The following is a 13,943-nucleotide window of genomic DNA, read 5'->3' as shown; positions in this document are numbered from 1 at the left end:
CAAATTTTCTCATGGTAAAGTATACTCAGGTTTTCCGGACAGGTGATTTTTTGTTGTGGTGGTGGTTGTGGTTGTTCTTTATTATTACTAAATCAAATAAAGGCATAACTCTTCTTCAGGCACTTTGACACATATATGCACAGCCACATTGAAAAAAAAGAAAAGAAAACAGACAGAACAATAACCACCAAGATTTTATTGTTAATAACTAAAAAGTATGAAATAATGAGAAATGATGCAAAGTTACAGAAGTCTTAATGTTTGCAAGAAATCACAAAACTTCAGAAATGAAAAGGTATTCATCTGTCACATAGTCTAGTCATTATCTAAATAAGAATGCCTTCTAAAATATCTTTGCCAAGAGATCATTCAGCATTTTCTTGAAGACCCTTTAATAAAAGGGGACCAATTATCTCCTAAGATAGCCAACCTGACTTTTGAATAGCACTCAAGTACTCAGTACTCAAGCACTCAGTACTCAAATCAATCTGTGATCTTTCTGATTCCACAATTCCCTCAAGTGGTATTCTCAATCACGACACCCTGAAAATTCTTCACAAGTTATTTCCACATAATGCTCTACAGGTCTTTTAGACTTTCTTCTGACATCGTAAGGGTACTAATAAAGCTTTCTAGCCACCCCTTGCTCTAATCACATGATTCATATAATTCTCATAACATCAGTTTATCTAATCATTCTATCATGCAATTTCTTGATGATATTCTTCCTACACTGTAGAGAGCATTATTGTTTATATATCCTATTCATATCCGCAATGGGCCATCTCACTGCCTTTCCTATGATACTCATCTTCATTTCTTTAAAGGCATAATGTTCTACATGCTAGTAAACAGCAACACTAGTAAAATGTTTGTATTGAAAAGATGATTCTTTGGTCTTATGATAAATTTGGGGTTAGTAAAACTGCTTTTGCAAATGAAAGAGATTCATCCTGTTCTGTCCCTTGATTTTTTTTTTTCTGAGACAATTGGGGTTAAGTGACTTGTGGAGGATCACACAGCTAGGAAGTCTTAAGTGTCTGAACATGGATTTGAACTCAGGTCCTCCTGATTTCAGAGTCAGCACTCTATCCACTACACTATCTAGCTGCCCCTTGTCCTTTAATTTTAAATCCAGATCTCATTCATTTTCTATTTGCATACTGTAATATTCCAGACAAGCCTTAGAGAATAGGACAGGTGATTTTGAGAGGCAAGCTAATATTGCTTCATTTTGAATAGACCACATTAAAGCTTTTTTCAATTATATTTCTTATCGAGTAGTCTTGTATAATTTGAGTTGGTAAACTTGTTGGTGTGTCATTTGTGATCTTGTTGTTCAAGGATTTTCTTTGACCTAGAAGTTCTACATTTTTGGATGATGTAAGGGAGCCTCACTTAATCAAAACTATTTATTAAGCCATCTTATCGGAAGTTCAATACTAATTTACTACTCCTAGTATTTTTTTTTTCCATTTCTATCTGATCTCCCTGATTAGGAATAATTATTATTATTCAATTAAAAGTATTTATTAAGTGCCTGCTATGGTACTGAGAATACAAATACAAAATTCAACTCTTACCTCCTTTAAGAGGCTTTTTCTGACCTCTCTCATGGTTAGTATTATGCTACCTTAATTTGTACCAAATCTTAATATACACATTTACTCATCTATAAATGCATGCTGCCTTCTCCTAGTAGAATGTAAGCTCTTTGAAAGCAAGGGCTGTTACATTTTTGTTTTCATTTCCCCATTACCTAGTACAGTGCCTAGTACTAAGTTGATAATGTGGATTAAATTAAAATTTCTTACTCTCTATTATCAGTACTATAAACAAGGGGAAGGGGATGGAACACTGTCACAATCCTTCATACCATATCAGCAGTTCTCCTTCTCCTTGCCTTGATGTCATCCAAATATCAAAAACTAAACTTGCCTATTTTCAAAACATTCAAAATATTCAAAACACCATTACTGAAGAGTCAGCAACTAGTTTAGGAATTTTTTTAAAAATCACATACAGAAAAAATCACTAATTCTGATATTAGGAAATTAGTTTGAATTAGTGACAAATCTGAATTATAAGCTGGCTAAGAATAATATTATTTAATTACTTTGAAAAATCTACAATAATAAAGTGTTGCCAAGAGTTCTTACATTAATATAACTAATTTGCACTTGATATATTGATTATATAAGGATATGTGTTGTTCAAGTGTTTCAGATCAGTTTGTTCTCTTTTGTAATATAAATATTCTCTCCTATATTGTGGTTTACACAAATCTCTATGAATATTAATCCCTTCTTAAGAAGATGATAGAAAAACAAATATCAAACTTGTTCAAAGTGAATTACATAAAATCAAATTAATGAGGTTGGAATTAATTTTTGGTAGTCTAACTGTAAAATATACATATGTAAATTCTATGTAGCTATTTGAAAAAAATTCATATAAATACACATACATTTTGTGTAAGATTTCTGTAAGATCCATGATCTCACTGACATGAAAATTCTACTCTGTCCATACATCTAATGGGTTAGAATTTATTTATATTCATATTCAATCTTGCATTATTGATCCATGAAACAGTGAGCCTCAATACATTATACAGTACATTGCTGGTTCTGCTTGTTTTGTTCAGCATCAGTTCATGGCCTTTCTAAAATCAGCTTGTTCATCATTTTTTTAAATAGAACAATAATATTCCATTACTTTCATATACCATAACTTATTTAGCCATTCCTCAAGTTATGGGCATCTATTCATTTTCCAATTCTTTGCCACCACAAAAAGACTACTACAAATATACATATATATATGTATATATATATATATATATATATATATATATATATATATATATATATATATATAATATATATATATATATATATATATATATATATTTTTTTTTTTTTTGCATTGAGGCAATTGGGGTTAAGTGACTTGCCCAAGGTCATACAGCTAGGAAGTGTTAAGTGTCTGAGACCACATTTGAACTCAGGTCCTCCTGACTTAAGGATTGGTGCTCTATCCACTGCACCATCCAGCTGTCCTATTGCTACAAATATTTTTGCACATGTGTATCCTTTTCCCTCCTTCATGGTTTCCTTGGGACACAGATCTATTAGTGGTACTGCTAGACTCTGAGTCTATGTAGGTATCTGTTATCTATTTCCCATCATCAACAGTTTATTTAAATAGTTTAGGTAGGAGTTTTCTTAACTGTGCAACATGTAATCTCAATATTATTCTTTCTTTGCTATGACTATTCAATTCATATTAATCATTTATTAACTGCCCAGTATTTGTTAAATACCATGGAATTGTTATGTTTCAGAAATGATTGCCACATCATTATTCATTCCCTATCTGTTAAAATATAATAGATTTTACTTTTTATGGTTTTATATGATGTTCACCATTACTACCACTTTGAAAATCTCATGTTTAAAAAAAAATATTCATTATTTGTGGTTTTGAGGCTTCTGTGTAACTCTAACCTCTTCATTTCTTTTCCTTGAACTATTTAAAAATTATTTTATAATTTCTCCCTATGTACATGTAAAAACAAATTTTAAAATACTTAAAAAAAATTTTGAGTTCCAAATCCTTTCCCTCTACTATCTCTGAAATGACAATTTGATCATAGGTTATACATGTCCAGTCATGCAAAACAGATTTCCATATTAATCATGTTGGGAAACACGATTCCAAAAAATATCCACAAGAAAAACAACGTGAAAAATGTATGCTTCAAAATTTAAGCCAACCAAGAAACTGAGTGGATGCCTATCAGTTGGAGAATGACTGAATAAGTTTGCATCAGCTCTTATAAGTCATGTAATCGTCCTACTCAATGTTTCTTAGTAGCACAATAGTATTCCATTACAATCATATTCCACAATTGATTCAGTCACTCCTCAATGGATGGGTATCCTTTTAATTTTCCATTTTTTTGCCACCATAAAAAGAACCACTATAAATAGTCATGTATATAGGATCTTTTTCTTTTTTGTTTTTATCTTTTTGGAATATAAAATTAGTAGAGATATTCACAGGTCAAAGGGAATATGTATTTTTATTGATCCTTGAGTATAGTTCCAAATTGCTTTGCAGACTAGTTGAATAAATTCACGACTCCACCAACAATGCATTAGTGTCTCAATTTTTTTCCACATTCCCCCCAATATTTGCAATTTTCTTTTCTGTCATAATAGTCAATTTGATGGGTATGGAGTACCTCAGAGTTGTTTTTATTTGACTTCCTCTATAATCAATAGTAATTTAGAACATTTTTCTTATGAATATAGTTTTGATTTCTTTGTCTGAAAACTGCCTGCTCATATCCTTTGCTCATTTATAATATTCCTGGAAGTTTTCATTAGTCTTTCAGGAGGTGATCAGTCAATGGTGTAGATTTCTCTCTGATTCTAGAATATCAGGGCAGTTTTCCTTGATAATTTCTTAAAAGATGTTGTGTAGACTCTTTATTTGATCATGACTTTCAATGAATCCAGTAATTCTTGAATTATCTCCCCTGGATCTCTTTTCCAGGTCAAAAAATTTTTAAAGTGATATTTCACATTCTCTTCAATTTTTCATTCTTTTAGTTTTGTTTTCTTGCTTTATTATGTCTCATAGAGTCATTAACTTTCATTTAGACAATTGCAATTTTTAAGGAATTATTTTCTTTACTGAGTTTTTGTACCTCCTTTTTCATTTAGACAAATTTACTTTTTAGGACCTCTTTCCTTCAGTGAATTTTTGTACATTTTTTTTCCCACTTGGCCAAGTCTGCTTTTTAAAGATCTTCTCTTCATTGGATTTTTGTGCCTCTTTTGCCATTTCAGATGTTATTTTCTTCAGTATTTTTGTGCCTCCTTTAATTAAGTTGCTGACTCTTTTTTCATGATTTTCTAGCATTATTCTCAATTTTCCCCCCAATTTTTCTCTACCTCTATCATTTGATTTTCAATATCCTTTTTGAGCTCTTCCAGAAATTCTTTTTGGGTCCATGACCAATTCACATTTTTCTTGTTGGCGTAACAATTTTGACTCTGTTTTCTGAGTTTGTGTTTTGATATTTCCTGTCACCATAGTAACTTTCTATGGTCAAAATCTTTTTCTGATGTTTGTTCAATTATCTAGCCTATTTATTGATATTCAACTTTATATTAAAATTGGACTCTGTTCCTAGGATAGAGGGGACACTGTCCCAAACTTTAGACTTTTTGTGAAGCTAGTTCTAAGGGTCTATAATCTTTTGTTTTTTTTTTTTTTTTATTGTGGTGTAACCTAAGGAGAGATATGTTTATTATTCTCCTGGTCTGTGTTCTGGTCTATGAGTAGCCACAAATATTCTTTTCTGCCCTGGAAATGTTATAAGTGTCTTCTCTCCATTGAGACCAGAGAATCTGATATCTTAATGCTCCTCCTCTCCCTTGATTCAAGGAGGGGCAATGCTGCATTCAGTGCCAGGAAAGGGACTTTTATAATCTCTTTCTGATCAGTTGTCTGACCCTCTTACCCCTGGAGAGCTCCAGAAGCAGCCACTTTTATTGCTGTTTGAATTGCTCCTAAGGCCTGCTACTGGTTTATGGGGCATAGCTTGCAATAGCACAATCTGCATTCCATATTATTGTTCTGTAAGAAATGACCAGCAGGATGAATACAGATAGGCTTGGAGAGACTTACATGAACTGATGCTAAGTGAAATGAGCAGAACCAGGAGATCACTTTACACTTCGACAACGATATTGTATGAGGATGTACAAAGACTCAGCTTCAATTGATAAATGATGGGCAGAAGCAGCTACACCCAAAGAAAGAACACTGGGAAATGAATGTGAACTATTTGCATTTTTGTTTTTCTTTCCGAGTTGTTTTTACCTTCTGAATCCAATTCTCCCTGTGCAACAAGAGAACTGCTCGGTTCTGCAAACATATGTTGTATCTAGGATATACTGCAACATATCTAACATATATAGGACTGCTTGCCATCTAGGGGAGGGGGTGGAGGGAGGGAGGGGAAAAATCGGAACAGAAGCGAGTGCAAGGGATAATGTTGTAAAAAAAATTACCCTGGCATGGATTCTGTCAATATAAAGTTATTATAAAATAAAATAAAACATTAAAAAACAAAAAAACAAAAAAATCTGCATTCCACTCTCCTCTTGATGTGATAGAACTTTCGTATCTATCTTCTAAGTTGTTTTACATTGCATATTGTTTCACTCCATCCTTTTGTGGGATCTACTGCTCCAGAATTTGTTTTGAACCATATCCAAAGTTGTTTGGAGGGAAATTTGGGAAAACTCAGAGAGTCCCTGCCTTTGTTTCTCCATCTTGGCTCTGGCCTTAAGAAAGGCTTGAACTAACTATATTTTCTAATATAATTTTCATGCACATACGTTTTCTAAAATGTTTTCCAAAATTCACTTATTTTTGCATTTATTGACTAGACAAATGCATGTTGATTTAATTTAGAAAATCTTGTCAGTCTTCATAATTTTTCTATCTCCTCATCTTCATCAAAGAATGCTGGCATATAATTTGCAGTTATCTTCATGGTGGTCTTTTTGTGAATACTCTACTGTTATAGAAGATCAAATATCCAATGAAATTATTTTTACTGTTATCATTGGAACCATAATAAAACCAACTTCACCAACTCCTACATCTACCTCTAAGGAGGATGTGTGACTCATCTTTCCATTAACTGTAACTTTCTTTTGTCTTCTTATTTTATTAATCATGAGAACATCAAGAACATGATTCATTTTCTTCATTAATAGGTCTATTTGATGGTTGCTGGTCAAGAAGTTGAATTTAGAGTATTAATAACTAAGGTAATATGGATAGGAATTCTAGACACTCATTTCTTGACATTGCCTCTTTTTTGTTAATCTGCTACCTTCATTGTGGAAATAAAAGGAGCTTGCAAAGGATCACAAAGATCATCACCAATAATCTAGGAACTTTGTGATATTTTTGTTAAAACTCCTCGGGAAATACATATATATATATATATATATACATATATATATATATAAATTTAAAATATTCATCCATTATTTATACTAATTATAATGCATAGCAGCTTTCAAAACCTTATTTAACTTAAAAAATACTATTTAAAAACCTGATTTTTACTTCAATTTTTATCACCAATACATTGAAAAGGTTTGGACTATTTTTCTCTGTATCTCAGTTTCTTCAATTGTGAAATAATTGGACTAAATTATCTCCAAGGTCTCAACTAGTTCTGAGATTCTAGAATTCTAAAAAGCTCATAATGAACACTGGAAATCTCACCATATGATTTGGTTATGATTAAATCATCATCTTATTCTGTCAATTTTTATAATTATTTTTTTTAATGTTCTTTAAGAAAAAAATTGTGGTTTAAAAAGTTGAGTGAATCAGGACATAACCATCTTATCTACCACATTTGGGAATGATTAAAATTAAGCAACTATTAGAAAATACTTCAACAAGCATGAAGTAATTTGTACTAAAATTATATGCCTACATATGAGCTTTTTAAAACATCTGTAACTATTAATAACTTTTGGACATTTCATCAGTTATCCTTGTTCATAGGGCCCCTTCCTCCTTCTGTTTGGAGAGGGTGAGAGTGGACATCTGTGAGCTCCTCCCTGATTTTTTTTAGCACTTCAGGAGAACATTCTAAAAATTCTCTTGATCATTTCTGATCTAGCCCCATTCCTGGACTTTATCAACTCTAGAAAACCATCATTGTAGACGTAGCTCTTTTCAACAATGAGATGATTGAGGCCCGTCCCAATGATCTTGTGATGCAGAGAGCCATCTGCACTCACTAAGTGTGAATCACAATATAGCATTTTCATTCTTTTTGTTGTTTGTTTGTATTTTGTTTTCTATCTCATATGATTTTTCTTGTGCAGTGTGTTAATTGTATAAATATGTATACTTATATTGGATTTAACATTTTTTTAAACATGATTAATATATATTGGATTACTTGCCACCCAGAAAAGGGGGTGGGGAGGAGGAGAAAATTTTGGAATACAAGGTTTTGCAAAGGTCAATTTTGAAAACTATCTTTGTTTGTATTTTGAAAATTAAAAGCTATTATTAAAAATTTAAAAAAAAGAAAGAAAGAAAAAAGAAAATCATCATTCATCATGCCAGATGAAATCCACTTTGAAACTTATCTTCTGGGGTCACTTCAACCTCAGTTACAGGACTTCATTATCCTCCCAGCAGAGTAACCTTTCTTTCCTCCCCCTCCTTTTTTATCTTCTTTTTATGTGTTGTATTCCTCCTTAGACTGTTAGCTCTGTGAGGAGAGAGATTGTTTTATGCCTCTCTTTGTATCCCCAGCATTTAGGATAGTGCCTGGCACATAATCTGTGCTTGATTAATGTCTATTGGCTCTGACACTGACTTTTCCATTCCCAGCAAATTATCCTTTGTATCAAAGATTAAATTTTTTCCCCATGATACAGTATAACAATAATTTTAAAAAATGATTGCACATGAAATTTCAAATTAATTATGTATAACTTGCTCTTCTTTTATAATAAAGTTATTGTAAATGTCTTCTTTTTCCTTTTTTCCCTTTTCCCTCCCCACCCTAGCAAAAGCTACTATTAGACATAAACACAGGCACAGACACACACACACACACACACATATTTATGTGTAAAATAAGTCTGTACATACTTCTAGTTATTTGTTTTTTCTCTGGATACAGATAGCATCTTCCTTCATATGTCTTTTGTGGTTAACTTGGGTATTTATAATAGTCAAAATGACTGTTGTTCAAAGTTACTCTTAAATGTTTTCAAAGTTATTCTTAAAACAATATTGCTGTTATTGAATACAATGTTCTTTTGGTTTTCCTTATATCACTCATTATTTCATGCAAATTATCTTTCTTTGTCTTTTTATAATCAATGAGTCATCATTGTATTCCATCATGATCATATACCACAACTTGTTCAACTATTCCTCAGTTGATAGGCATCCCTGCAATTTCAAATTCTTTGCCACCACAAAGACTGCTGCTATAAATATTTTAGAAGATATAGTTCTTTTTTCTTTTTTTCTAATCGTCTGTGGAAATAAATCCTAGTAATAGTAGTTGGGTCAAAATATATAGTGAGTTTAATAATTCTTAGGTTATATTTAACATGTAAAGGACTGCTTGCCATCTGAGGGAGGGCGTGGAGGGAGGGAGGGGAAAAAAATCGGAACAGAAGTGAATGCAAGGATAATGCTGTAAAAAATTACCCTGGCATGGGTTCTGTCAATAAAAAGTTATTTAAAAATAAATAAATAAATAAATAAAAATAATAATAATTCTTAGGTTATAATCTCAGATTACTCTCCAAAATAGTTTGTAACGGGCTGAAACTATGAAAAAGATGTGCTTGAATCAGACAACTGAGCAGAGAGAGAGAGAGAGAGAGAGAGAGAGAGAGAGAAAGAGAGAGAGAGAAGGGATTGACTATTATAGATTGGTAAAGGTTTTAATTTTCTTAGTCTGTAAAAGTTATCTTCAGCAGTGAAATGCAAGAGATTTTCAGCTAGGTGTTTGGTTAGTAAACCTGACATTTCTTTTTTTCCGCATTATGATTCTGGCCCTATAGCAAATATAGAATGGAAACTTTGAATATTATTCCTGAAATGAAAAAATCCACTAAAAATGTGGTGTTTTTTTTTTTTTTTGGTGGGGGTGAGGACAGTGTTTGCCAAAAATCTCAAACTCCTATTCAGTGGTTATTAGTTGAATTTGCTAAACTGAAATTAGGTGACGGCAAGAGGCTGGAGAAGGAACTGAGTAGGCTGAATCATCAACAGACATGAAATTTTCTTTTTCAGACTTAATTGGCAAGAGTTTGTTAATTAAGAAACTTCCTTGATCCTATACCCACATAAAACAAAAACACACAGGAACTCATTCATTCATATATTCTATACATGTAATCTCATGATATGATGAGGGGGTAGACCTTGGGGGCATCAAGAAGAACTAGAATTAATAAGTTGTATATGCAGAGGAATGCTCCTCACTACCACAATCCTCTTCATTCCTTACCTCAAAGAGTTTCCTTGAATGGATCTTTGTCTATTCAAACTGTCAATATGTGCTATTCCAATCTTTGTATTAGACTGTTTTTTTTTTTTTTCCCACTTTTATTTCTTTTCCCATGGCCCTACGTCAAGTAGTTTTTAGCTGATCTTAGCCTTACTGCCTGTGATATTTCTGAATATATTTGTTATTTCTAGTGGAGTAGTTTTCATGTAGCATCTTGAAGTTGAAAGAGTAGTAGAATAGGAAACTGAGAAACCTGGATTCAAGACCTATTTAACCCTTACTACTTTGGGTAAACCATTTGATGTATTTGGGCCTCAGTTTCTCCATTTGTAAAATAAAGGGATTGGACTCAATGAGCTGCTCTAAGGTTTCTTCCATTTTTAACAGTCTGTCAATCTGTGGTAATATGATTATCAAAATAAAAAATTCAAATAAAGATTAACAATAGATTTGCAGTTTTTTCTCCAACATAATTAAATAATATTTAAACTCACTTTGCAATTACACAATAATTCTTAAATTGCTGTCCATCACATACCAGTTGAATCAAATAATCACTCACTTCAGTTAAATAAGCAAATTTTACTTTCTCAAACACTATGTTGCATGACTCCAGAAACATCAATATCACTTATATAGCCTTACATAGGTTCATTCCACTTATGAATTGGACTGCCCTATAAAAATATAAACACTTCAAGATCAGCTTATTCTATTCATAAACAAAAACTAAGGGTATTCAAAAGTTAAAGTATAAGCACGATGATGGGGTCAGAGTGCTTCATGCTCCTATCTAACCTAATGAGACTTCTTTTTTTTTTTTTTAAAGATTCCTTGGGGTTTTAAACAAAATGATCTTTAAGGACTTTAACTCAAGCAATAATATTTAATTCCAAATAGAAATCAACATACAGTTCTCTATCATGGAGCACATTTAAAAAAAAATTTTTTTTTACATGACCAAACCGTTATTTTGCTGTACAAAAAGAATCAGATTCTGAATATTGTACAATTAGCCTGTGAAGGAAGTCCAAAATGCAGGCAAGCAAAAATATAGGGACTGGGAATTCAATGTAATGTTTCTTAGTCATCTCCCAGAGTTTTTTCGCTGGGTGTAACTGGTTCAGTTCATCACTGCTCCATTGGAACTGATTTGGTTCATCTCATTGCTGAAGATGGCCAGGTCCATCAGAATTGATCATCATATAATATTGTTGTTGAAGTATATAAGATCTCCTGGCCCTACTCGTTTCATTCAGCATCAGGTCTTGTAAGTCTCTCCAGGCCTTTCTGAAATCATCCTGGATGGAGCACATTTTTGACAAATCCTTCCTTGAAAATCTTTTCAGTCGTGAAATGCTGATTAAAGAAGAGAGAGGAAAGTGACTCATTTCTATTATTTTGCCAATTAACTCTTTTTTCTTCAAATAACAAAAATGTCAAGTTTTTCACATAAATTAGTATTTTCAAGTGTCTTGAAACAGAAGAGTTATAGAATGAAGTATATATTTTAAAAATTCATATGAGTGTTTTTAGGTGTTTAGTTGTGTTTGGAAAAATGGATAGAAAGTGCTTCACCCAGAAAGTGTATGAGATTAGCAGGTGCAGCCTAAAGTCAGAAAAGCCAAATTAAAGAGAGTTCTATCTGTTTAATTTGCATAAAATATAATAACAAAATATTTTTAAATTACCTTAATTAGGGTCAAAAAGAGGATCTGAAAAGTTACTCTGGGTAACAAGTGGAATAGAATCTAATTAATACTACACTGAGAAGGTTTATTGTTTGGTGGCTTTGAATAATTATCTATTCTCCAAAATCTTCTTTTAAAATGCAAATATTCCTGGGAAGAAGAAGAACTTTAAATTGTCCCTAGTGAATACTTTAATTAATATTTAATGTAGAATGGGGATTAGTTAGTACTCATTAGCTCAGTAAGAATAAGTCACAAATAGGCACCTGGAGGAGAGTTTTAATGCTTCAGAGAGGGGAAGGATTTGGGATAGAGTCAAAGAAGAAGTTGCTTACTTCTAATTTTGTCTGGGGCAGATTTGTCTATTCACTCAGAATCATCTATCTCAGCAATTTGACGTGTGCCACTATGTGTTGCCAAATTCTAGTTTATATAACCTGAAGAAATTTAGGAAAGTAGTTCTGGGATTAACCTTTTTAACTAAATACAAAAAAAGGGTCGGAGGGAGTAACAAAGGGCCTAAGTGGCAATGGAGGGGGTTATAGATGGGCTCTAATCCTTTGGAGTCTTCACAGGCACTGGCATTCTCACACACATCCATGTTCTAAATGTTTTTCCTAGACCAGAACTGCTTTTCTTGCCCCTTTTCCAAGTGGAGATTTACTTATATTTTTGATTCTTGTGGGATTTGGCTATCATGACTACTTTTTTCTAGTTCTTTTGAATTATGATAAAAAGAGGAAGAGAAAATAATAGGGGGTTATAAAACAAGAGAAGCTCTATGATACAATGTCAAGTGAATAGGATTCTGAATTCAAACAAACTTGCTTCAAATCCCAACTCTTCTTGAATTCAGTCTCTCTGGATCCAAGTTTCCTCATCTATGAATTGAGGGATTGGTTTAGATTAAGGAACTTTTATAAGGAGTCCATGAATTTCAGAGGATCTAGGATCTTGAATGGGAAACAACAACAGCAAAAAAAGATGACATCTTCATTTTCACTAACTTTTAATTGCAATCTAACTTGATTTAACTGAATCTTTTCTTGAATTATAATTTTTTTTTTAAAAAAAGCAATATTATTCCAAGACGGGGTCCCTAGGTTTCTTAAACCTACCAAGAGGTATCAGGTCTATGTGATCTCTATGGCTTCTTCCAGATCTCAGTCCTATGAGCAATTAGCAGTATACTAATAATTATCATTTACAGACCTACTAGTACCTTTTTGTCTTTTAATATAGGCAGTAATGAAACTATAGCAGGATTTCTTTTTTTTTTCCCCTTTTTTTTATAATAGTTTTTTATTTACAAGATATATGCATGGGTAGTTTTTCAGCATTGACAATTGCAAAACCTTTTGTTCCAATTTTTCCCTTCCTTCCCCCCACCCCCTCCCCCAGATGGTAGGTAGACCAATACATGTTAAATATGTTAAAGTATAAGTTAAATACAATATATGTATACATGTCCAAACAGTTATTTTACTGCACAAGAAGAATCGGACTTTGAAATAGTGTACTATTAGCTTGTGAAGGAAATAAAAAATGCAGGTGGACAGAAATAGAGGGACTGGGAATTCTATGTAGTGGTTCATAGTCATCTCCCAGAGTTCTTTCGCTGGGTGTAGCTGGTTCAATTCATTACTGCTCTATTGGAACTGATTTGGTTCATCTCATTGCTGAAGAGAGCCATGTCCATCAGAATTGATCATCATATAGTATTGTTGTTGAAGTAGATAATGATCTCCTGATCCTGCTCATTTCACTCAGCATCAGTTCATGTAAGTCTCTCCAGGCCTTTCTGAAATCATCCTGCTGGACATTTCTTACAGAACAATAATATTCTATAATATTCATATACCACAATTTACCCAACCATTCTCCAATTGATGGGCATCCATTCAATTTCCAGTTTCTGGCTACTACAAAAAGAGCTGCCACAAACATTTTTGACACATACAGGTCCCTTTCCCTTCTTTAGTATCTCTTTGGGGTACAAGCCCAGTAGAAATACTGCTGGATCAAAGGGTATGCACAGTTTGATGACTTTTGAGCATAGTTCCTAATCGCTCTTCAGAATGGCTGGATGTATTTACAATTCCACCAACAATGTATCAGTGTTATGGCAGGATTTCAAGATCATTTGTAATCTAGCC

This window comes from Antechinus flavipes, chromosome 4, assembly GCF_016432865.1.
Source record: "Antechinus flavipes isolate AdamAnt ecotype Samford, QLD, Australia chromosome 4, AdamAnt_v2, whole genome shotgun sequence".
Taxonomy (NCBI): Eukaryota; Metazoa; Chordata; class Mammalia; order Dasyuromorphia; family Dasyuridae; genus Antechinus; species Antechinus flavipes.
This window is presented reverse-complemented; position numbering follows the sequence as displayed.